The sequence below is a fragment of the Eupeodes corollae genome, chromosome X (genome assembly GCF_945859685.1).
Source record: "Eupeodes corollae chromosome X, idEupCoro1.1, whole genome shotgun sequence".
Taxonomy (NCBI): Eukaryota; Metazoa; Arthropoda; class Insecta; order Diptera; family Syrphidae; genus Eupeodes; species Eupeodes corollae.
This window is the reverse complement of record NC_079150.1, coordinates 4,405,900-4,433,419: the sequence shown is the minus strand read 5'-3', so window position 1 is coordinate 4,433,419 and position 27,520 is coordinate 4,405,900. Positions and strand designations below refer to the sequence as shown.

At 31.4% G+C, this 27,520-nt stretch overlaps 1 protein-coding gene and 1 long non-coding RNA gene across 6 annotated transcripts in view; one reads left to right on the top strand and one right to left on the bottom strand.

Annotated features, from left to right (window-relative positions):
- Nucleotides 1-460: 460 nt before the first annotated feature.
- LOC129953366 (uncharacterized) lies at nucleotides 461-3,611 on the bottom strand. 2 transcript variants are annotated; one of them, XR_008782508.1, is made up of 4 exons: nucleotides 3,470-3,611; nucleotides 1,816-2,074; nucleotides 1,435-1,753; nucleotides 461-1,261 (listed from the first exon to the last, which is right to left on the bottom strand). It is a non-coding gene; the product is annotated as an uncharacterized LOC129953366 (long non-coding RNA). The 2 variants fall into 2 exon arrangements; XR_008782507.1 differs by having other exon boundaries at nucleotides 461-1,753.
- A 14,736-nt stretch (nucleotides 3,612-18,347) lies between these two features.
- The window catches only part of LOC129953231 (hybrid signal transduction histidine kinase A), a 56,773-nt gene continuing 47,600 nt past the window's right edge, over nucleotides 18,348-27,520 (top strand). The window contains exons 1-2 of one of the 4 annotated variants that reach the window (XM_056066180.1): nucleotides 18,348-19,787; nucleotides 19,894-20,058. The gene's annotated coding sequence lies outside the window, so the exon portion shown is untranslated. Of the gene's footprint in view, nucleotides 20,059-27,520 lie in introns of all 4 variants that reach the window. The other 3 variants (XM_056066186.1, XM_056066187.1, XM_056066188.1) reach the window with 3 other exon arrangements.

Genomic DNA, 27,520 nt, shown 5'->3' with positions numbered 1-27,520 from the left:
GGGAAAGTGAATGAAATGTGTATTCATTGTCTATGGTTTTTAGAAACAGTCCTCAAGGGGTTTGTTCTCCTATAAGAGGTGTTCGTTACAGTGTGCATAATTTCAAAAAAATATACCAGATGAGAAGCAAATATTTCATTAAATTATTGTTATAATAAGTATCTAGGTACTACCGGTCTATATTTTTGATGAGATTGGATTAGGTTTTGTATGTAGTTTGAATGCGGCAAGGATGGACGTTGGTCATGGATGGCTGTCCAGAGTAGAAAATGGACAGATGGGTAGTTTTGAGGACGGTAAGCTCGAAAAGATTTAAAAGTAAAGCGAAATCCACCCTGAAGGGAGGAGAGGGATATTACCAAGTCAAATTTAAAGAGTCACTAAGAAAAAAATCTCTTGTTTGGCCTATATAAGACGTATTTATTGGGAGAATACAAAACTAAAATAAAGTAATACAAAATACGCTTACATCTTGCAAATTTACTATATTTAACTACGTACTTCTGAAAACCTCAAATAAGAAATTAAGTAAGACTACGAATCTTAAGACTCAAACACTATCAAGTAGATAAAATTAAATGTATCACTTATTGTTAAAATATTGATATGTATCTATTTAATTTATTGTTTTTGTTTTTTGAAAACAGTTTCAAGTGTTCCAGATCTCAAAAATGTTACAGTGTCTTATAAAAAGAAACAAACTTAATACATTACTATGAATAGTTTGGTATTTATTTGTTTTCTTTTTTATAGATTTTTTTTTTAAATTGTATCTGTTTTTCTTTTACATTCCTATCCAATCTTGGAATATACAAGAGGTAAGTATGTGTGCCATATTGTTTTGAGAAATGACAACAAGTTTTAGAAGCACTTAAGGCCAACAATTTACGCTTTCCTTGGATACCAAAAAATTAAAAAAAATCATATAACTTTAAGACATATCAGTGTAGAAAAAGCAAGACTAAGAAAAAAATTTATCAAGAATTTAAATATAAACACATATTAGAAAATACTCTATAAGTACTAACATAATTGTACTATAGCTCAAAGCCCTGTTCAATTCTTTATTATTGATTATAAAATAAATTGGTGGCACAAGAGTCCGTTGACAACGTTGAATTACAACTCTTAATCGTTCCTGTGTGCGAGTATGTTGTCAGTGATGGAGGGGACCTACAGTTTCAAGGCAATTCCGAACGGATAATTTGAGAAAGCACTTATCATGACAAGAACTAAGTACTCCTCGCATGAGGCAATATCCCTGAAAAAAAACTTATGATTACACTGGCAGGGTTTGAACCCAAGACCTCTTGTATGACAGGCTTTATTAATGATTATATAATTCAATTATATATCAATCAAGTTATAAAAATAATGAAAATAATTTTGCTAATGTAAAACAGATGGTCAAACTTACTTTTATTTGATACAAACCTTATTTTATTATCTCTTTTAGATTCCAAAATACTCGTATACAGAATTATTTGAAGAAAACACTAGCATTTAGTTTATTGTTTACATTTTTTGCCTCGATAGAAATGGTGGCAAAGCTTCACTTTTCCTCTATAAAAAAGGTGTTATTTAGCCTATGGTTGGCTGTATTAGCTAAATGTCTTCCATATTTAACCGTGACTATTCTCGTTGTTTAGAATTCATGGGGCTGCATCGGAGAGGTCATGAATAAGAGTGCAGTTGATCGGCACTAGTAAACATTTTTGCGCCAAGATCAATGACACAAGTTGCATCTTCTAGTCTGAAAAAAAAAAAACAAAACATTAAAAACTTCTACTCTTTTTTAGAAGCACCAATTTCAACCTAAAATAATCCGTATTGAAAAGTTTCTTATCCGCAAAATAGCGTTTTTTTTTTATTTTCTTAGTTTATTTTACATGTTTTTGATTATTGGACAATAATTTGTTTTGAAGTTTCATTTTACAGTGGTCGCATTCACAAAGCTAGTAGCTACGTAGCCAAGGGATTCTGATTGGCTAAAATTATATGAAAAAGTAGTTGAAATTTCCCCTCCGACGTAGTGTAAAAAATTCGGCTATAAAGTTTGACATTTCAGAATCAGCTGCTTGGTAAAGACACACAAATTCAAAATGAAATAAATCGTTCAGTAATTAAATACAAATATAAATCATTCAAATTGTGTTCTTAATTTAATTTTATTGAATTTAAACACAAAAGATAAGTTAAATCTATCAAATCAAAAATGTTTCTTATTTTATATATTTGCATTTGTCAATAATATGACATTTCCAGATTGACTAGCTTTATAGTGTAGTTTTGCATTCACAAAGCTATTTGAATTTTGACTACATATTTTATAAATATGCGCTTCACATGTTTTAGATGACAATTTGTTCTAAGGTTTAATTTTACAAATATGTGCATTTTAAATTAATTGACAATTCGTTTTACGGTTTCATTTTACAAATATGCGCTCTGGCATTTTTCATTAGTAGGCAGTAAGAAATAAAGGGAGTGTGGAAATATTTGTATCGGAACTACATATGTATGTATACAAACAAAATAAGAAAATCTTTAGAAACCAAAGGTTTGATAGTAATAAAAACATCAAGATTATTTAAATAAATTAAATTTTTAAATTGAAGCATGTCATTAGATTTTTAACCTCCCATAGGAAGTTATAGTAATCGGTCCGATTTGTCTTATTGAAAATGTTTACATTTCTCGACGTTTCAATATTTTTTCGTCGTTAATATCTCAAGAAACAGTAGAAATATCAACTCCAAATTAATTTTGTTAAACAAATAATAAAAAAGAAAAATGCAGAAAGGTACTGTCAAAATTAGTGGGTGGTTTTTTATGACATATGTAACAATTTAAAACAAAGTGAACATTTTAGATAACCCAAAATATCTCACGAACCAATAACGATAGTGACTTGAATTTCATGTTATATTATATAATTCGACGTGATACCAAACTAATATAATTAACAAAAAAATAACTAAAAGTTGGTAAAAACTAATTTTTGACTTATATATCTATTAAAAAATTAAAGTTATTGGCTTCGAACTAACTCCATCTTATACAAAATATTGTTTCAACATTCAGTCAAATTCACTAAGTTTTTTCATACAAAATTAAATATACAAAAAATAGTACGTAAAATTAAAAAAATATTTATATTTGATTCTCCGTATCTCGTGAAATGAAGGTATTCTGTGCTAAATTTTCTTAGAACAATCCAAACTGTATTTGTTTATATAAGAAATTAAAACTTTCAGAAAATGCTACAAAAATTGTGTTTCCACTAAAAATCTCATTAACACCAACAGATTTTAAAACTAAAACTTTTTGTATCATATGCAAAATATTGTTAATTTAAAAAAAAATAATTGACAACTTTTTTTTTAAACACGAAAACCTTCAAAAACAACAAAAAAACTGATATGGTTTTCGATGCAGATTGCGGAAAGCTTATGAATAGAAAAATTACTGGTAGAAAACTGAAGACAGCTCTTGAAAAACTGGGATAAAAACCACACCAACATCCACACTGCTTGCAAACTGCATTTGAAATAACACAGCAAAACAAAAACGTGTATCGTGTCCTTATTTCTATCTCCACCCTTGAAATATAGTGCGCAAAACATAAAACAGAGGGCGCAGTTGAATGTGCTTTTGGCAAAATATTTTAAAAGAAAACCACTACAACAATATTTTATATGTGCAGCAAAACTGCTTACTTTTTGTATTTTGGGAAACATTATGTTAGGGTGAGTGTGATGAAAGGATTAGATGTGGAATAGGCAAAAGAGGAACTACATTGAATTGGGGGGTATTGGGTGTTGTTTCTTTCTTTATTCTGAAAACAAACTGCAACTTTTTGTGAGTGTGTGTGTGTGATTAAAGGATGAAATGTGTAGACCTGTGTTTTAGGTTGTTTGTTCTTTATTAATTTGTTATATCAACCCGAAATGTATAGAAACTACTTGTAGTTTCCGAGACCGCGCCTTTACTATACACATATATATTTATAATTTAGGGATAAAGTTCAGGGAAGTTGGAAATATATTGAACCCCGCCTATTTCTGTTTTAAAATTATTTTACACTCCCCGTGAACAGTTTACTAATGTACATTTTCAGCTCCCATCAACGAGTTACTGTAGAAACATTTCTATATTTTTATATTCCGAAAAATAAATATGCTTCGTTCTTCTTTTATGAAAGATTTGTGTAAATAAATTCCATCCATTTTCTTTTAGAGAACAGTATTAGCGCCTAATCATAATCGGTAAAAAATCCATTGCTTTTGGACTTTGCTCCTATAACAAAAAATTTGTTAAATTTTTGAATTTATTCATACAAAATACAGTAGTTGATGCGCTATGCTCTTCTAAAGATCACCCACGGACTTTATAAGTCTGAGGACCTAGGCAAGTCTCAAGGGTACATGCATATTACTACTAAAAGTTATAGAATGTTTTCTTTTCTCGTAAACTAAGTAAAGGAGCAGGTTGTAAACAAATAAATTCAACTAAACAAATTTTATTTTCAAACAAGTCCTTATCCGCAAGTTATACCACCGATGCTGTATTCACCTTTCGACAGCTTTATTAAATGTAATTTTGGCTGTCTATTACCAATATTATTGACCTTTAAATATGTGAAATTTTTCATTCAGAAGATACAATTAAAAAAGTCGTCTCTTCTGAACAAAACAAAATTGGTATAAATAAATAAAATAAATGTTCATAAATTGTTTGGTTAGCTGTACATTTTTCTTTGATATTTCTTTTGGTAATAGCTAAGAAATAATTAAAAATGTTAAGAATAAATTAAGTCATAAAATTGTAAATTATTTTTTTTAAAAAGGAAGCACAAAGTAACAAAATTATTCAGTTTAGTCCAAATAATGTTAAACTCGCCATTAGATTTTGATCAAAAGCTGTAGCTAATACAGAGTGGGAAAATATTGATGCAAGGCTTAAAACAACCTTCAGAATTTACGTCCTAAAGAATGATCCAAGAAAAATGACAAAGAGATCGATTTAAAACCAAAATTAAGAGAAGAAATACAACATCCACTGCTTATTGCCCCAACAGGGTTTTTAATTTTATACATACTCGTATGAGTAATCAAGCTATTTTCACAAAGTCAGAATCATTTATCTTTGTTTAGTTCAACTAATTTTTGTTTTGATTTTATCATATTCTACGCATTTTGTTGTATATTTCAGTTCCTAAAGGAAAATAAAACAAGATCTTTAAAACGCACATTCACAATATAAAATAAAATGCACGAACGGGTCGAACAATCTTACTCATGTATCCAAAGCGTCTGTTTAAACATATTTCGTGTATTTAAAAATATGAAAATGTAAGTGAAAAAATATTTTTTTTTCTAAAATTTTAAATGACATTTGATTTCTCAAAAAATCCTTAATTTTTCAAAATTTGACAATGCAATTTTTGATCATCAAATATTATGGAGACATTTTTAGACTAAGTGCAGAAAAAAATTAAAATCGCTTGATTAGTTTTTGAGAACACTTGAAAACAAAATAGCGGTTCTAGAAAATAGCGGTTGAGAACATTTTTATTTTTGATAATTTGACCAAAAACTGAGTTTCGCTCAGTCAGACAAAATTAAAAGAAACAAAAATTAAAATTTTCTCGATAACAAATGGTAAGATTTGTATTAAATATTTTCTTAATTTTTTGTTCTTAACCTGGCTTCTTTTAATAAAAAAATATTTGTGTATTGCTCCAAAAAGGCACCGACAGTACTACCGTTATTTTCTTTTAAAGGTGATCACTACACAAGGTTGTTTACTGTATCAGTAATACTTAATGATGAGAAATGCGCAATTTTACATTTCGATTTAAAAAAAAATATTATTTTTTTTTTTTTCAAAATTAAATTCTATAACTCAAAATGTAGTACCCGTGGTATGATGGTGAAAAGTGCTCCCTCGAATAAGGGGCTTCAAAATGTAGGTTCCTTCCATCCCTGACAATATGACCCGCACACAGGAATGGTTCAGAGTTGTAAGTCAATAGTCTCTAGTTTTAAACGGACTGCCGCTGCACCTAATTTTGTTTATATCGCAAAAACGGGTCACAATTTGCTATAGAAAATGTAATTTAAAAAGTGTAAAAATATTTTTAAAGTAAAATTGAAAAATTTTATATATACAAAATTAATAAAAAAAAACCCCTCTAAATAATCAATTTTTTTTTTTTAAATTAATTAAATGACATTACAATTTTTGAAGACAAACTTAATTTTAAAGTGTTTAAATTTCTCGAAGTTTCAAGCAAACTAGAATCTAAGTCATAGTATTTTTAAGGGATCTCAAGAATTAGTTGAGATATTGAATTCAAATAAATTTTGTTAAAGATAGCAAAGATAAAATTTTGGACGCTAAGCTCTCTTTATTTTATATACAAAATTGTTATTTCTATTTTGTAAGGCTAAAATGTTAAGCTAAAAACCAGATTTTTAGTTAAATATATTGAAAATAAATTGCTGTTTCATGAGATAGAAATATTATTTTGTAATATTCAAAGACAATGTTTTTCTCTAAGAACAATATGTTGATTTAACTCCTCGAATACCTCTTTACATAAAACGCTTAAACTTAAGTTTTACTACTTTTTCACACAAAATGCACCGCTGTCATTCGCTGTTCACGAAACAATTTCCGGTTTCATACGAATAGAATTTGGGTGAAAGTGGGAGTGGAAGTTTCTTCCAAAAACAAATTTTCAATAAATTAAAAAAAAGCAAAACAACGTCAACGTTCAACGTCAACGTTCAACGTCAACGATACAGGCACAGAGGTGATAACGCGCTAAAACCAAACAAACTCATTCCTAAAGTCTACGTATCCTTGCTGGCCCACTATTAACAACTGTATTTCAACCGAAAATGAGAAAATCAAGAAAGAGAGAGAGAGAGAGAGATAGAGAAAGAGTAAACGCTATGCATGTATATGAAAGGAGCTTATCCTTAACATGTATATCAATAACAATGGGGGTAAGGAGAGTAAACCTGCCCCTACCACCTGTGCGTCGATCGGTTTTTGGTTTGGGTTGTTCATTTCTTTACTGCAGACAAAATGGTTGCATGTTTCAAGTAAGTTCCCTTCTCGTCCTTGTGCTGGGGTGTTTCGATTGGTGATTCGGGTGAAATTGGTTACTGTTAGTTTGTTTGTATTTGTCTACTTTTGTGTGCGTTTACATACATACATACAAATATAAATTTTTTTCTTGCGCGTGCAATTTCTTAAACTTTACCCCAATTTAAGTTTGTCAATACATCAACAAAAAAAACAAAAACAATTTACGAAAAAGGTTTTAAAATGAATGAGGCTTTATGAGTAGTAAAACTACGTTCCTAGGATAAAAAAAAGGACATAGGTAATTTTCTAATAATAATCGTGTTACGATACATTTTACAAGAAAACCTTTACTGAAAACAATTCGATTTTAAACGATAGACAGATTTAATATTTTTTTTTCTCAAAAACACAATAATTTGAGACTTACTTCAGCCCATTTCAGTAGGTAGGTAAGGTATGTTATCCCTTGGTTGCCATTACTAAAAGGCCGAGGAAATGTTTGCTTTAATTGCTTTGATATACCTAGAAGAGGTTGGTTAACTTATTTTTACATAAGAACCAAAATCGAGCATCAAAAGAGGTTAAAGTTTAAGATACCATATTGCCATCGCCATCAGAGTTAATAAACAAGGTATATAATACAAAAAAAAACAGAACGAAGACTCAAAATAAAATAAAGTAACGCATCATCACGGTAGCATTGGATCGTTTTCCAACCATTCTCACCACCTCTTACGGTCAATTCCTTCAATCCGTGGCGAACAAAAAATGCAAATAAAATATCCGTTGCTATCACCGCGTAGTTTATTTTAATACAAAGCGCATATTATTTACCCACACATATGCAAAAAAGCACAACAATAAACTTTTTGAGATTCTAGACAATAAGGATTATAGCCTACAAGCCGACCAAAGCTTTCGTCTGTGTGTGTTTGTGTTTGTGAGTTTTTGTGTTTGTATACGTTTTGAATTTATTTATTTTTCTATTGTGTTATTCTTTTTTAACACTGAATGTATGTATGTTGGTATTCATGAATTATATAAGTTAATTTTGATTTTTCTCAAACAAATTTAGGATTCAAATTGTCTTTTTTAAAACAAGAGCTGTGATTTTTTATTAGGCATATAAAAATCGGCATATTTAATATAATTTATCCGCAAACTAGACATTATCATTGAATAATTACAAATAGAAACTAAAAAGAGGTTTGAATGCGGACCACACTGATAACTTCCCATCCCGTCTGTCGGGTTGTCTTGCTTAAAAGTTTCTAGGTTTTCGTGTTGGGTTAAAATTTGTTAGTTGAATTATTATTAAAAATTTTTAAATTACCAACAATATGTTTTCATATAGAGAAATAGTTTTGTTTAAAAATCTAATATTATTAAACAGTATTTTAGTCGAAAACAAATTTTTACCAATTTTAGTAGCATTTCTGAATTTTTTACAAATTGAATGAACGAAATTAATTTGAGAGATATTAAAATCCGAAAATCAATTTTTACCAAATTTGTGTACTGTTTTTTGTAGTTTTATTTTATGAAGAAACGGACTGTTGAATTTTTATAAAAAAAAACTACTGAATATCGAAAACAAAATTTTCTGTGAAATAAAAAAAATTTGAGGACAATATTTTAAATTTTTGAAAAGTTTTTTGAGCCGAAATGCAATTTTTACCAACTTTGAGTAATGTTTCAATTTGTCAATTTGATTTTTCTCAAAATTTTATCAATGTTTAAAAAGTTTTTTTTCTTCGTAAAAAATTGTTTTTGAGATAAAATCGTTGTGTATTCGTAAAATTTTCGAGGAGACGAATTTTTTTTATTTATAAAAAAACCGTTACTTGGATTTTTGTATATCTAATATATAAAATTCTCCTGTCACAATGTTAGTTGCCACACTCATCCGAAACGACTTAACTAATTTCAATGAAATTTTGCATATGCGTTCGGTAGGTCTGATAATTGGTTGTTATCTATTTGTATACCCCTACTAGATGACCTGACAAACGTTGCTTTGTCATATAAATAATTTCTAGAGAATATTTTGCTAGATTTAAATAACTAACTTATTGTAAGTGTGTAAGGATGTGGTATATAAGTGGGAGAGGTATAGAGCACTGTACAAAATATTATTCTACAATGTCATGAGCTTTGTCAGAAATTCATAGAGCACTGTACAAAATATTATTCTACGATGTCATGAGCTTTGTCAGAAATTCATGGTTTACATATGAGTAAAGATAGAGAGCGAACGAGTACGATACTTGAGATTTAATGAAAAAACCTCCGTACGGAAGAATATGTTCACCCACAAGACACTATCATCATATTTATCATGTTCAAGTATAATCCAAAAAAAAGTCGGAGATTACATCTTTACTATTGCCTGGCCAAAATGTAGTGCGAGTGCATTCTTATGACATCACAGCACGTGTATTCAGACAAAAATTGAAGTCTTTGATAAATTTCATTAAAAAATGTCATGTTTAACGGTCCCAAACGTTTCTGGATGTATAGCGTTGAACGAAAAAAGTCCTTCTGAAATCGACAGTAAAATTTCTGCGGAAATTCCAGATTCCTCTACTGATCAAATGTTTTGTGATATTGTTACAGCAAACATGATTCATGGCGGCAATCTGAATAGTTCATCGTCTAGCATGGCAAATGGAAAGTGTACTAAAAGTTTTCCGACAAATTTCACTTACGATACGATCACAAATTTTGATGGATTTCCAACATATCGTAGAAGAAATCCCGATAAAGGCAGACAATCATTTGCTTAAAATACTAGCAGCGTAGACATTGACATTGATAACCGTTGGGTGCTCCCATATTCGCCTCTGCTGAGTAAAAAATTCAATGCTCATGTTAATGTTGAGTTCTGCAGTTCAGTGAAGAGCATCAAATACATTTGCAGGTATGGGAATAAAGGCAGTGATATAGCTGGGGTGAAAATACCAAGATATATAAAACAACGACTGACTATTTGGCGGTACTCTGTTATTCCTTTCAGGTGATTTCAGACAAACACTTCCCGTTATTCCACGTTCAACTTACGCTGATGAGGTCAACACATGCTTAAAATGCTTTAACTTTTAAGGTCCATCCGCTGAAACATTCTCAAAATAACTGTTAGATATAGGCAACGGAAAAGTTACTTCAGATGAAACTGGATGCATACAATTACCGGTCGATTTTTGCACCATTATTGATTTTCAAGATGCTCTCATTGACCAGATATTTACGGATGTACACTGAAGGTTGGATTTTGTTTCGTAATTTGAACCCACCATGGTTGTGCAACGGCACGCGATTTGTAATTAAAAAATAATGAAAAATATTATCGAAGCTATTATTTAAATGGTTAATTTCGAAGTGAAAATATATGATTACTGTGAAACATTATTGAACCCACAGATGTGCCAATATATACCTCCTCCACTTATGTACCACTTATAAACAACATCCTTACACACTTACAATAAGTAAGTTATTTATTTTAAGCAAAATATTCTCTAGAAATTATTTACATGAAAAAACAACGTTTTTAGGATCAGCTAGTTATATTATATAAAATTTAATTCAGCTCTCTAGCGTTTTTGGTTCGTAAGATATTTAAGGTTAACCAAAATTTGTAAAAAAAAAAAAACACCCACGCAATTTTTTTGAGAGCCCTTTCTACATCTTTCTGCCTTATTATCTGTATAACAAAATTTATTTGGAGTCAATATCTCTTCTGGTTCTTGAGGTATGGATGACGAAAAAAACGTCGCGAACGTACGGACGTACGGAAATACGGATACACGGCCATAAGGACATACGGACGTACTCTCAAAAATTGAGTGGATGATTTTTGTTAACCATATCATTTTAAAAAAGTGAACATTTTGGTAAACACAATATATCCCACGAACTAATATAACGCTAGCGACTTGAATTAAATTGTATATTATATATTGTGATGCTATACCAAACCGGTATCATTTTGGAAACAAAACTAAATAGGTAACGGTTTCCTTGTAAATACAAAAAGAAAATCAAAACATTTTACATGCAACGAAGATTAAAGTTTTTGACATTTGGTAAAATTTTGAGAAAAATCGAATTGACAGTTCTTGTACAAAAAATAAAAAGCATTACTGAAACTTGGTAAAAATTGAATCATGACTCCAATACTTATCATTTTAAAAATCAAAAATATTCGCTGCCACTAATTCCATCTTATCAAAATTGTTGTGTTCAACATTCACTAAAATTTGTTTAAGAATCGGACAATCAATTTCGCATAAAAATTAAAATCTTCAGAAAGTAGAACGCAAAATTGGTAACAATTGACATTTGGTTCTTAATATCTAGTGAATAAATTATTTATTTCATTCTGTGATTCAATATGAAGATCCGATTATGCTAATTGAAATAAATGTGTAACGTGTATTCAAGCAATAGCAACAATTTGAACCATGCAATAATTCTATTACAAAAATACAGTGCCATCCTTAATTAGTTTCTATTATTTTTTCCATGGCAAATTGGTGGGAAATACTTCAGAGATTTTTTAATTTTTTTTTTCTTTTTGTTTAAGTTTAGCAATTTAAAATGATATTTTTATCTTTAAGTATGGAGAGTTGCAATATATTACTTATTAGCTTTCCAATACGCTTTGTATTGCAAAAGAATTTGCAAGCTAAGATTGTTTCTATTATTTTTTCCATCACTGTACCTATGTTTGCAGTTAAAATATAAATATTATTATTATGACCAGATCAATATATTCTTATTTTTTTTAAATTTCGCGCATATACTCGAGCAGATGTAATTAAAACAGAAGCTGGAATGCGACCCACACTGATAACCTTCCATCCCGTCGGCCTTGCTTAAAATTTTAACAAAATATTTATAAACATATTTTGTGTAAGATAAATAATTTGGAGTCAATGTCTTTCTTTCTTCTCCTAATACTCGAGTCGAAACCCATTCCTTATCAGTTTTGTTGTTTTTGTAGATTTTGGTTTTTAGTTAAAAAAGTTGTCGTTGAATTTTTCAAAAAAATTGAATAAAAACTACCAACAATATATTTTATATGATTTAGTTTTGCAATTGACAAATTCTTGTCATGAAAAAGTGCTTTCTCAAATTAGCCGTTCGGGTTCGGCATAGGAACTGTAGGTCCCCTCCATCCCTGACAACAGTACTCGCACACAGAAATGGTTGAGAGTTGTCAGTCATTAGGCCCTAGTACTCAAACGGACTGTTGCGCCACCCAATTTATTTGATTTTAATAAAACGGAAAGTTGAATTTTTATAAAAAAAAATTACTGAATGTTGAAGACAATATTATATAAGATGAAATCAGTTTGAAGCCAATATTCTTAATTTTTGAAAAGATATTTGAGTCGAAAATCAATTTTTACCAAATTGTAGTAATGTTTTTTTTGTAAGTGTTTATTCTCTGTTAGAAAACTGTTAACTGGATTTTTCTTTAAATTTGGCCGGATTTCTAAAACGTTATTCACAATTATGTAGTTGATTTTTTTTTTTGAATTTTTACTTCTTTGGTATTGCGTCACATTTGCGAACCGTGAGTAATTTTGGGTGAAAACAAATTTTCATTTTCTTAAAATCTTTTATTTAGACTCCAGGGGGTTTTGGAACGTCGAGAAATGTAAAAATTCTCCATTCGACAAATCTGAACGATTACAATATAGCTTCCACTGGGAATTTGAAAAGTTTGTTATAAGTACGATATTCATGGTTCATAATTGTTGTTTCTTTATTTTCGTTATTTTGAAAATATTATTTTGGCAGATTTTGGCGATCGCCTAAAACTATACGTGTACACCTTCGCTAGTATGGAAAGAAACAAACATGCATTGTGAATTTTTATAAAACATGCATTTTCAATTGAAACACCCTATTCACACAATCTTTTTTTCATCTCGTTTTATAAGTAAACTACAATAAGAAAAAATAGTAATTTCCCATAGTCCCCTCAGAGGGAGCACACTGCTCACCCCATGCCTACAGTCCTCATCATCATTATCAATAAGATGATGCACCCACGAACCAGAGAAAAGAAGATATTATGGAGCATGCGCCTGGAATGTGTGCACATATGTACAAAATTGTATGCACATGGCAACAACAATTAAAATAAATACAAAATACTAACATAAAACATAACACACAAAGTACAAGAAACAAGTACCTATCAACTATTATGGTATAGGTATTAGATGCGGTGATTCCTCAGACTGTTGTTTAAATTTATATTTTTGCAATACCAAAATCCTTCCACGCACCCATACATTGACATACATTTATATATATAAGTATGTAGGTATATATTTAGAGGAGAGTGTAATTATGTTTATATTTTTATTTGAATTTCGATTTGTTTCTTCAAAACACAAGAATTTAATGATAAAGTTATGTAAATAAATGTATTAAGTGTATTGTTGCAAAAAAAGATGCAAATATCGGATACAAATTAATTCAACTGGGTGCTTTTTTTATTCATTTAAAAAAATTCATAAAATAAAGCAATGTTCAAGGACTCATACTCAAATTTGGATGCCTTGGATTCAATGGAAAAGGATTTTATTTAACAACTTAAGGTGACGCTAACAGTCTTGTGCAAAGTAGGGCCTCAGCCAAAAAAACTTTTCCATCTAGCTCTAGGTCCCAAGCTGGATGCATGCATTGACACAGTCCATGTTGGGTGAGGTCAGCTTCCATTTATGGTTATTCGTCGTTCCATAACTTTTCGTTTATGAATATACAGGACCGTTGATCACGCGAAGAACGTTTTGTCTTAAAATGAATCAATGTGCTTCCACTTGTGTCAAAATCGAAGCTTCTGCACTATAAAGCTAGACGAGGTTGAGGTTGGTCATATAGCGACACTGGTTGCTCGAAAGAGGGTTTTTATACGCAATTGCTTTCTAAGACCAAAGAAACAACATAGTTACCAAGGGTAACTCTTCGTTATTACACTCTTACACTCTTAAAAAAAGTCGTTTTTTGCTTTGAAGTGTATGCAATGCTTACTCTGTTAGTTCAGACATAAACCAAAGATATTCTTAAACGTTATAAGATCGCTTTTAATGTAATTAAAATGTTAAATCTTGGTATAAATCAATTTTATTAGAAACTTTTTTAAATGTAGTCTCTTGCAACTATGTCTTGAAAGGTGTACACAAGTTTTTTTACGATATTCTACAAACTAAATTTAAATGGAATTTATTTGTTTTTTTTTATATAAAGGTTTTTTTCTTTATAAGAATTGTTGTTTCCAAAAAGAAATAAAACTTATATACAACATTAATGTTATGGCCGAATATTCTCTTCGAACGCTTATCTGCTTCACACAACCCCACAAAAAATGGTCCGGCGATGTTTTATCACACATTTTTGGAGGCTACGCCAAAGGTCCACAATGCAAAATAATGCGCTCACCAAGAGTTTCCTTCAATTAATTGCTTTCATTTGCCGCGCGAACCGAACTCTAATTTTGTAACAAATTTAAACGATTTGCAAACGTCGCGGTCGCTCAGGAGTATAATATCAGCAAATTGCCCGTGTAAAAACTCTCTAGTTAAAAAAAGAGCTCCTAAGCTAAGAGAACCGTTTGACAATACGAGAAATCTAACTGGGACGGTCTCAATAATTATTTTAGGATCTTTAACTGGTCACTATGCTTCCTCGATAGTGACGTTGACGCCAGTGCTGATATGATAATAAGTTTTTTTTATCCCGAATAGGGTTAAAAGCATCAGACCTAAGGAAAACGCATGTTTCGATGGGAGTTTTAAATAGGTTATTAGGGTTGAGAAGGTAAGTTTCCGTTGTTTTAAAGAAACCGGAGTTCAAGCAAGCCAGGCAGGCCTGCAACGCCCATATTAGACGGACCAAATTTTTACATGACCAAATATTGCGGCAAAAAATACTGCAATATCCCAAAGGCAGACAAAATGTTTAGGTCATTTGTAAAAAAATTGAGGAATTCTTCCTCAATGGCAATGAGAATCCATTTGTAACCTCTTTAAAGAAAGCTAATGAGTGTTATGACTCTGTCTGTTATCGAGGGCGTTAGTGATTCTATAAGGCCAATCTTTTTTAGCACTCGGACTGTAGCGAGAGTCCTAAAAGATTATAACATACATAAATCCACTGGTCCGGATGGTATCCCCGCTATTGTTCTGAGGCGGTGTTCTTCAACGCTAGCAAAACCACTGCGTTAGGTTTTTCATCTCTCCGTCTCGTTCCGAGCGCATGAAAAACTGTATTTGTCCAGCCTACGCCAAAAAAATCAAATCTTCCTCACCCTCTAATTACCGACCGATTGCACTTATGTACGTCCCTTCTTTGCAAGGTCATGAAAACGTTGATTAATTATCAGCTCAAGAAATATCTTGAAGATCGAAAGCTTCTTAATGACCGGCAGTACGGCTTTCGAAGCAATAGGTTCACTTGTGATCTCATGGTTCATCTCACCGAACAGTGGAGCAAATTTTTACATCGCATTGGAGAGAAAGTAAGGTTATTGCATTTGATATTTCAATAGAATTTGATAGAGTTTGGCATCAGGCTCCCTTATCAAAAACGCGTGCTTTCGGTTTTCATGAATCCTTGCTTCATTGGATTAGTAATTACTTTTAGGATCGTTCAATACAAGTAGTTTTGGATGAGTTCAGGTCTGAAAACCACAATATAAATGCTGGTGTGCCCCAGGGCTCTGTTTTATCTCAAACACTTTTTCTCATTTTTATTAATGATCTCCTGTCTGCAACTTCTAATCCAATGCCTTGTTTCGCTGACGAAGGCACTCTTAGCTTTTCACATTCGTTTTCAGAATCACATCCCTCTTCTTCGGATGTGAAACTGCAACGACAAAATATGATAAGCTCATTAAATTCCGACCTAAACAGCATTGTACAATGGAAAACCCAATGCTGTCTTGTATCGTTAAAGCGAGATAAACCCCCTTGCCATTATCCATTGATGGCACTTGCATTTAATGGAACAAAAAATTAAGTTGTTGGAAACTGTAATAAATATCGATTCAATACCTAGCAATAGTGTTATAAATACTACAATATACCATGGTTGTCTTTGCAAGTTATAAATTGTAGCTAGTACGATTGAAATCTGCCTAAAACAAGACAAAGCTTTGGGCTTACAATCATACTTCCTTTTTTAACAAGAAATACTTTTCAGCTACTTAGTCCCGTCATAACTTACAAGAAACATTCAATGATATTATTATATATTGACATGAAGCGGATAGAATTTATTCCAATTTTCAAAACTTGCCCATATTTAAGTATTTCCAATTGCATTAAGGCCAATTTTTAGGCGAAATAAAACCAAATTGTTTACTTTCCCACTTTCAACAGTTTGGTTATTATTTTACCAGCTTTGCACCTACTCCAAATCCTATACTGTGTCAAAGGAGAGGATTGCAGGGGGCATCATTCCCCCCATAGATACCTCACATTTTTACTTTAGCAAAAGCAATAAAGTCTATTTAGGAAAGAATCACTTGGCTTTATTTCACGACACTCTCTCCATCTTGTAAAAATAAGTAGGTCTTATTTTTTAAAATGATTTGGTGTAATTTTAATTTGTTATTGTAAATTTCAAAAAGCTAGAACTTTTTTTTTATTTGCATACATTTCTTTAAGGAACTTTTCTTTGATCTTTAAATACCTTAATGTTTGGGACCAAGTTAAATAAATTAACTATAAAAAACTAGTACCCGTTGCGTGAACTCTAGTGCGTAGGACTGTCATGCCATAGGTCTTGAGTTCAAACGCTGCCTGCGCCACCCAAATAATTATGATTTATAGAATTTTAAGCATGTCTTTTTTTATCCTGCATAAACTGAATTAATCGAAAGAACGACGATGACATATTTACATAGGTCGAGCTATAAACTTGAGAACTAGTTGAAATTAAAGCGTGCTTAAAGAATACCTATGCATATTAGTAACAAAGTTACTGTATCTTAAACTTTTCTTTTCGGTGTGAAACCCCCTGCTAAGGTAGTTGGTTGCAGGGTAGATACAAGAATGCAACTTTTTAGTCCGATACTTTACATAACAACACTTATTATTAACTCTAAGGTTTAAGCATGTGTGCGGGCCCCTTGCCTATGTAAAAGCTTCTAGAATATTGTGTATAGTCTGTTATTTCTGTTTTTCTTTTTGTTTGTATCTTTATCTGTGTTTTTCGTGTTTTAGAGTTCTACATATTTCTTTTTTTTTTTGCACTTGTTTCCAATTTAAAACACAGTATAAAAGCTCAAAAGTATGGAAATGTAGATGTGTGTGTGAGTGGGTGTATTGCTTTTGTGGGTGTGGGGTTACAACTTGCTATATGCTTTGGTGCAGCCGCATAGCTATAAGGGGTGCAGGATGGTGAAAGTGGATTTTACGTTTGTAGAATAACAAACTACCACGAGATGTAAAACTATATGAAAGTAAAATAAGTCTACCAAGTCGGTAGGTAAATTTGGGAAATGTCGTCTTCTTTTTAAACCTATGAAACGATTTTAATCTTATTTTATTTTACAATACAGACTATAATTGAATTGTGAAGCGGTTTTTTCTTTTTAGTTATTATTATAAATACTACCTTATCAACCTTCACTGACCTACTAAGTTTCAGAAAAAAATATCTGTCAGAAAAAGACTTTACAACTAAGGTCAACAGATTAACCATAAAGAACAAATTAAAACTTAACAACTTTTATGTTGTTTCCGTCAAATTAATCGAACTTTTAAATTCAGTTCCAAATTTTCCGTTATTTTATGTATTATTATTGTTTTTCGTTGTATTCGTTACTAGTTTTTATTTTCATTGTTTTCTATATTCGACCAAAAGTTCAGTCCAGCACCCCATTATTTCATTGTTTACAATTTAGATTTTAAGGGAGCCCTTGGGCGCGGCGAGGTGCAGCGGGCCAGGCGGATGGCGCGGCGGCGACGGTGGCGGCGGAGTGCTATCTACTTTTACCATCTGCCCTGCCCCTTCATACCTATGAGTCTTGTGTTCTCTATTAGTTTTCTCCACTGATCACTGAGGGTTGGTACGGTGAGTGTTAGTAGATGGTAGTTTAGGTTTTAGGTAGTTGGTTGCTTTGCTTGCTGTGTTTGCAATTGCAAATTGTGTGTATATTGCAAAACTTCGTCCGTCCCCAATCCCCAGTCCATAGTCGCAAGTCCCATGAAACCCCTCTTAAAATTTAAATGCAATTCGGCTTGATAGTAATGGTGTTATGGAGAATAGGAAAAAGGATATGGGGGTTGCGATGGGGATGAGGACGGTATACTTTGTGTGTTGGGAATTGTTAGTATTTTAGTAGGAGCCACATCAAGACCTGTTTATGTCGCTGCTGCAGATATTGCGAAAGCGAATTGCTGTGTGATTGGGTGGCAAGAGTATGAAGAAGCGCCAGTGGTGTTGGCGGTGTGATATGGAAGCTGCTATATCTGAACTGAACACTGAACACCCCAAGGATGGCAGTTTTAATGTGTACGGGGTTGCAAAAGGAGGTGGATGGCGGATGGATATAAGTTAAATGTTCTGTGTATGCTGAAACAACATAATAAAACAAGGATGGTGAGGCAGGGAAACATGGAACAACGACAACGATGCAAGGAACGACACTACGACGCTAGCTGATGGTTGATTGTAGAATTGCAGGCAGAGGTATAAGAGTGAAGGATCAAAACCAACCTAGGACGATGTGGATGTGGAAGAAGGAGTAGGGTCATTGTGCATAGAAACAAAAAAAAAAACATTTTGAGGCTGCTCTGAAGGAGAAACAACAAGTTGTAACGTCAGCAACGACAACGGCAACGGCAAGGCGCTTTTGGGTTGAGTGTTGTGTGTTTGATGCTGGTGTTGATGGTGGTGTAGGAATCTGCACATACTATGCAACGGAACTTCTGCTGAAAACCCTGTTTGTGCAGAGCAAAGTCCCACAGTCCTTTCTTAACTTCTTCGTGTCAGTTTTTCCTCCTTGTTTTTTTGCTTTTTTTATGTGGTTCTATTTTCCTTTTTTATTGCCATTTTTGTTGTGAACTATGTTTTCCTATATTTTCTTTTTTTGTATTCGTATACTGGAAATTGTGCATTTCTATAGTTATGGAAAACTACAACACTACTGCATTGTGTTATTGCTTCGGTATTGTGAAAACGGCAACGAATCCCCTTTTATCGCGCAACGAGTTGGCTCGGCTTGTAGTTTAGTTTATTGGTTAACAGCTTTCTAAAAGGAACATCAATTTATATAAACAAAACAAAATAAATATTTGCATAATTTTTCAAAAATACTAACAAACAAAAAAATAAAAAAATATAAATTCTTTTATATTTAAATATAAATAAATTTGTTGTGAATTTGGTGTTACCAAGTTAATTGTAATAATCACATCCCTTCTGCACCTCACCTATAAGGCCACCACTTTCCTTCCCTTTCCTTCCATTTCACATTAACTCCCTGACCCTTCCAATGTGACGATGCTTTTACGTGGATTTGTAAGCAGGATTCCTTTTATTGTCGCTGATTTCTCGCCATAGCCATGCTGCAGGATTTTTAAACTGTGTATAAGAAATAACAAAGCAAATCAATAAATACTCAAAACTTACAAGAAATTCGAAAACATCCACATACCTATGTAAAATATTTCTGTAGTTAAAATTCGGATTTATGTCTTTAGCTTATAATTTACTGTTTTTTTTTTTTTTGAATTTTTCAATTAATACATTTACATAAAACTTCAGCGCCAATTTATTTTAATTTTAACTGTGTTGGAAGTGATGTTAAATTTAAAAATTAATTAAAATTTAAAATAATCTCGAACTTTCTTATAATTACATTTTAATTGCAACTCTTGTGAGAAAAAAGTTGTTTCAATGGAAACGATATCAAGTCGAATCCGAGGAGAGGTGAGTTTGACAGCTATGCGTTTCATAATTATTGTTTCTTACATTTTACGCACAAAATTTTTGGTGGAACTATGAACTATGATAATGTGATGTGTTTTTTTTCTGTCTGTCTTTGCATCGGTACATGAGTGAAAGTTTCTTAAAGTTCTCAATATTTTTCACAAGTCCTTACTTTCATTTTAATAAAAAATTGTTCCTGGTGCAAGCAGGTTTTTGATACAAGTGTGGTGCATGCCGACTTCTCCTTTACTCCGTGTCGTTGCCGTCGGAATTGCATTACCATTATAATTAATAACATCAACCAAAATTGGTTTATATGTAACAGGTTTAATTGTTTGAATCTTCATTAAAAAGGTGAATTTTATGAAAATATTGACGGTTTTATGGAGCATAAAAAGTTTCAAGTTTTTAGTGTTTATTTGTTTATAAAAATAAATATGAGAAAAACACCATCTACATGTACTGTCCAAATTTTGTTTAGATATAAAGTCTAAATCAAGGCAAATGTAATGTTTGTTTCAAAAACTCACTTAGATCATAGGCTCGGAAACATAAGAGCTATAGCAGCACCATGGGAATGCAAACTTATTTGACTTCAGACAGGACTGCTGTAATACAAAATGTCCGTCGGTATTTTTGTTTTTGATTTACGTGCCCAAGATTAATGTTGTCTGCAACATATACATACAGACATTAGCATAAATACCCTTAGACGAGGGAATACAAAATCTAAGAGCGACTTGTCTGAATTAAATAGAGAAATAGAGCAGGTAAACTTTGGTGCCTGGAATTAAAAAATATATGTTTGTAATTTAAGCGAGTTTTTTTTTTAATTGGTAAATTAGTAGTGCAACGTCGTAAGTTTTTCAATTGAATAAAAGGATACGTTAACCGCTGTATAAGGTAGAATTATTAAAAAATGTACAAAGTCATAATGTCGTTTCCTCGATTTTCGTTAAATTAGACAGAATATACATTTGTTTACGGAAATGTAACATTAATTTGTTAAGTTACGAAAAAATTGATACAAAAATAAATTATCAATCATTCTCAATTGTTTTGCTCTGAAACAACTATAACATGCGATTTGGTTGTTACAGGGCACTTTCATAGTTTTTTGAAGTTCGTTTTAGCTTGCAGTGAAACTAAAATAGCTACGGATTCATATCTTCACATAGAATGTTATTGACAACTACCTTAGAACACTCGTTGCTTGAAAACGCTTAAAGAATTTTCAATTGACGCAAATGTAGGAGGCCTTTAAAATATCAGAGGCATAACCGAAATCTTTAGGAATAAATAAATAAGGTTGAATGTATGCACCATTTTATTAATCCGGAAGTCCGGAAGTTTTGTGATTTGTCATGTTTCATATTTTATGTTTGAAATCGATAGGTACACAAAATAACAGGTTTCAGGAGTTTTAATTAAATAATACAGGAACGTAGAGTTGTACGCATTTTTGACGAAATAAAGATTTTTGCATTTGCATAAGCTTTGCGTATTTATCGTAAAACGTAACCTTTTTCTATTCAAATTATAAATACCTTGAAAGAATTTAAAGAAAATTTTGAAAGTTTCTACCTTCCAAGAGACATACTGAAAAAATAAGGAGTACTTTAATGTTGAACTTCTAAGCCGGCCGTTAAAAACGAGTCACATTTAATTTATTCTGACTTTATTTTGTCATTTGTTGATAATCCAATTGATTTGAACTATTTGAACCTATAAATTGTTGACAATCTAATTGATTCGAACTATATAAATATCTGAAAAATAAACAAAACTAATGATTTATTAAATACATTGCATAAACCAGCATACCATCTGAAGGGACTAATTTTGAATCAATAGCAAAAAATGAGTTGTTTCTTATTCTCAGCAATTTTTATGGGTAACTTTGTTCCGGCGACGTAAAATCGAAATATTATTTTTCTAGTTAGTTTCAGACCTACATATTTAGTTTGAAATAATTAAATTTATTAGACAAATTTTTGAGTATATATACACTCCTTTTCAACTACATAAAATAATCAATATTTTGTAAGCATATTGTCCATTGTTTACAAATCTTGTGCGTGTATTTTTCATTTCGTCGTCGGAAAAGCATCAGAACAGCACCTTGAGCGACTAGAGTATGGAAGGCGATAACAACACAAGACATTTATACAAGACAGAAGGACAGAAGAGAAAAAACAACAGATGGTCGATGGATACCGATTCTTTATAAGTGACTAGGCCGTTGCCCATCAGCATTTTATTAACTTCCCATAAGAAGTTATTACAATCCGTCCGATTTGTCAAATTAAAAATTTTGACATTTCTCGACGTTTCAAGATTTAAAAGATTTTAAGATAGATGCCTGTGTTTGGAAAATGTTTTCGTTGTCCATATCTCAAGAACCAGTGGAGATATCAACTTTTAACACATTTATTTATACAGATAATAATGTAGAAAGGACTCTCGAAAATTTGAGTGGGTGTTTTTTTACCATAGCAATTAAAAAAAAAAATTAACCCAAAATATCTCATGAACCAATAACACTAGCGACTTTAATTAAACTGTATATCATATTGGTATATAACGTGATACAAAACTTGTATAATTAAAAAAATCAACTTTTATCTAAATTTAAACTAATTTCATCTTATAAAAAAATATTGTTTCAAAATTGAGTAAAATTTTGAGAAAAATCGAATTGACAGCTTTTTACAAACAATACAAATTAAAAACTTTAGCTTTAAACTAATCTCATCTTATAGAAAATATTGTTTTCTTATATATATAAACATATAAATTTAACAATCAGTTTTTTCACAAACATTAAATTCTACAAAAAATAGTACTTAAAATTGCTAAAAATTTATGTTAGATTCTCGTTATCCCGTGAAAGGTATTGACTTCAAAATTATTTTGTTCTGTGTAAAATTCAATCTGTATTTGTTTATACCATAAGAAATAACAACTTTCAAGAAATGCTAAAATTGGCAATAATAGGTTTTTGGCAAAGAAGCACGTTTAAAATAGATTTTAAAATCAAACTATTTCATCATATGCAAAATATTGTTGTTAATTTTAAGTTAATTTTTTTTTGAAATATTTTACTAACAACTCTGTTAACAAAACACGAAAACCTAACAAAAAAAAAACAAAAACTCATAAGGAATGGGTGTCGACTCAAGTATTAGAAGAACAAAGAAAGATTTTGACTTCAAATTATTAATCTCACACAAATTGTTGTTATGAATAGTTTGTTAAAGTTTTAAGCAAGACAAATCGATAGACGGAATGGGAAGTTATTAGTGTGAGTCGCATCCCAGCCTCTTTTTTATTTATTTAACATCAATTAAAAACAAAGTGTTGATAAACATGATTAAATTAAATTAATTATAATACAACTTTGTCCATATAACTATACACACATTAAATATAAACAACTAATTTAAAAACTATAAAAGTCAGTTTTTTAGAGTTGTTCTACTTGTGTGAAAAGTAAAATCAATATTTACATAAATAAGGTTAGATTCTTTAACACACCGTGTTATAGGTTTTTAAAGTGCATAGTTAACTCGCTATGTTAATTTTTTCCTATGATATGTTCCATAGGATCTTGATCTAGATCTGTCAAAGCACAAATTTCCTCTGTTTTTTTGCATTACATGGGCAAAATAAATTGATTTATTTTTGATTTAGGATCAAATCTACAGACCTGGATTTTTCGGCAGATTAACGCCTCTTTTTTTGTTTTCTATTGCTGAGTTTGACATTTGCTCCGATTAACAGTTTGTCTATTTAAGAGTACCGTTAAAATAAAGTTTTGACTAGGCGTTTTCACACATTTTTAAAACGACTAAGTGTAAGATCGTTTGGTTTTATTTAAAAAGTTAATCATAGGGCGCAAAGAAAAAAATACAAGCCTTGAAAAAAGAAACCTTGTTACTTTTCACCATAATAAAGGAGAAACATACAAAAAATAACTGATATTTTAGACATAAAGCCAAACCCTGTCGGTGATATTGTTTGGAGGTATAAAAAAGAAGGAAGGATTGAACCAAAGATGCAGATGGGTCAACCAAAAAAGTTAACAACGAAAGAAGAACGGCTTATAGTAAGAAAAATTAAATCAAATCCTCGTTTAAGTGCATCAAAAATTGTGGAAGAAGTGTTAATAGAATGCAAAAAGAAAATATCTGCATGTATGTAATGCACGCACATCTCAATTTATAATCGCAACATTATTGTATTAAAAATTATTTGTTTATTATTTGACAGTCACAATTATCTGTGAGTTTCAAACGATTGTAACAGATGGCAATATATGTTATCTGGATTGAGTTAGTATTTAATGGATGGTGCTATTTCAAACTTCGAAACTTTTCATATAAGCTCGCCCAACATGTTGCTGATGCTAAAGTATATGTTAAATTTATTTTTTAGTAAACGAATACAGTGAATTCTACTTTTTCCGGATATACAGAGAAATTATACTTGAATCTTAAGTGGCTTAGTCATCTTGCTATTTTGGCAGCCAAAAGTGTTGATGTTGACGAAATTAACTTCCAGGTACAACAGTTATCACCACGCGATCCTAGGTCTTTTAAATCAATCGATACTGTTGTTAGTGGATATACAGAGTAGACATACCTGGAATGCATTATCTTCGATTAAAGATTGGTTCAGACATAATTCTCCTGCGTAATTTTAAGCAACGTTTAATCATCAAAAATATTATTGAAGCAACCATTTAAACTTTAAAGTTTAAAGGAAAAGTGGTCCTGTTGCCACGGAGTCATGATTTTGAGATGTCTATAAATAAATCTCAAAGCTCAACAATGTCCATTTGTGGTTTAGATTTGGAAAGCCCATGTTTTTCCTATATGAACAGCTATATGTTGCACGTTCACGAGTAAGAAAAACCGTCGAACCGAAATACAGGTTAACCAAAAACACTGTGCACCGATTAGTGCTACATTAAATTGAAATTAAAAATATTTATAATTCAAAGTAATTAATACTGTTGGAAGATTTTACACTATCCACCCTAAGTTTAACTGTCACATGAACTAAAAACTTTGTAATATTGCTCATTTGTTACAAACTTAATTACAAATAATAATACATTTATTTTACAACTGTACGAACATTTTGATCAATTGTGTTAAAAGTCCTTCCTTTTCAAATCCCAAAGTAGTACATTTTTATACCAGCTTTTAAGTTTCCATCTTCGTTGGTAAATAATAATTTTATTGTAATAAGGGTTAACTGTGTTTGAAAATCAGTCATGAAGGTTGCCATGTTTTTTTTTTACTATTATCTAATATGTAGAAAAGCATGGTGGTACCCAATATAAAAAAGAACGTTATACAGCAACGCGTGGTCGGGTCAGCTAGTTTGAAATACTTCTTTATTAAATTAATACCCTAAGTGTCCTTTTTGTCTAGTTCTAGTCACTCTGAATCACTGGTCAATGAGTTATTGCCATTATTTTTAGCTTAGCGAAATTCTTTATAGACGAAAACATATATACATGTAGATATGTACAGATAAATATTTCCAAGAATTTAATGCAAGCAACACCATCTGCGTGCGGCTGCTGTTAGGTATAGATATTTGAAAATATTGAAACATTAAACAAACAGCAATAAATACTGAAGTGATAGATGATCGCGCATCCGCCCAACCCGTAAGGCGTCGAACAGTGACTAAGGCCGGGGCTTGGGGAAAACCAGATGCCATGAGAAGTATACAAAGGAAGGAACATTTTTCAAAATAATTATCATCATTATAATTGAAAACAAACAAAAATACACTAAGGCGAGATATTATATTGTGTGTATGTGGCTTAGTAGACAAACAATGGTGAAAATAATAATTATAACAATTTGTCAACAGAAACAAAAATTTACATATTTGTGAATGCTGATAATACCGTCCGGTCCGTTTGTTGTGCCCACACCGTTAGCTCCAACGAAGTACAGTAGGGCAACCTAAAAAATGTATTACAACTGAAAATGTATCACAACTTCGAGATTTTAACCAAACATGACATAACGATTAAAGAGATGTCCAAAAAGTGGGTCTCTAAATCCGGCCGTCTGTCTGTCTGTCCAATGTGTGGATTGAGTTCAAACTTGATAAGTGAGGTCTTAAGCAAATTCACATTAGTCGTTTTTCTAATTTTTTATAAAATCTGCATAGGCTGTTATACTTTTCGATATTGTTTTTATTTTTGTTTTAAAAAAAAATATTTAACATTTAAAATAAATACAATTTGGTTACGCAACAGTCTGTTGAGAACTATGGCCTAGTGACTTACAACTCTCAACCATTCCTGTGTGCGAGTACTGTTATCAGGGATGGAGGAGATCTACAGTTTCAAGTCGAATCCGAACGGCTTATTTAAGAAAGCACTTTCCATGACAAGCATTACTCTTGGAAATCAATTCCTCGCAAGAGACAGTGCCTGTGAAAAGACTCAAGACCTCTGGCATGACAATCCAACGCACTAACAATCATGCCACGGGTGTGTTAAACATTTATTTTTACGAAATTCGATATCTTGAAAGCCGGTTATCATTTCATCACGAAATTGAAATTTAAAAGCTCTCATTAAATCAATTACAGCCGTCGGTTACATTACTTTTTAAATTTAATTGCTCATTTTCATGCTTGTCGTTTTACACTTTTACAAAAAAATGTTATGGCGAAAACATTTATTCATTGCTAATTAAATCACTGGTTGACAAAATAAAGCTTCTTTCTGTCCAACCAACAAAATAATACTTTTTAAATGAATAAAATGTCCTTTCTTTAGATTAAATCTAACAATTTCAGTAATTATGATTTAAAATCGAACCAGCATAAAAGTGTTCAACTCTTGATGCTTTTTTTCGAATATTTTATATGAAATAATATGAAAAGCTATTACATAAAATTAGTAAGCCTGAAAAACCTGACTTGATGTAAAATAATTTTGAAGTCGGATTTAAATTGAAACCCAATGCAATTTTATTGGCAGGAAGAAATTGTTGCCAACCAGTGTAATTCTGTGAGCAAAATATTCTTATTTTCATGAATTCCTATATGCGTCTTGTCTACTGTACTTCGGTCGCACGGCCGGCCGGTCGTTCTTCTATAAACATTCTAACACCATATTAAAGCTGAATCCGCGCAGATCTTCACTGCAAGATACCTTTTATTTATTGATTCATGTGTGCGCCTTCCATACTGTAGGTATATATAAATATTTATTTAAGCTTTTATTTAATTTTTTTTTTGTTCTCATTTTGTCTAATATTCTGAGTTAAGTTAAGTATCGCATTGCCTTATCACCCTTATAAGATGCCGTGTGCCAGGCTTGGTTATTTGTTTATTTGTGTTTACATGCTAGATTGAAGTTTGTGTTTGTGTTGTTGTCTTGTTTGTTTAAATTTTAGTTTTTATTGATTTTTAACCGAAGTTG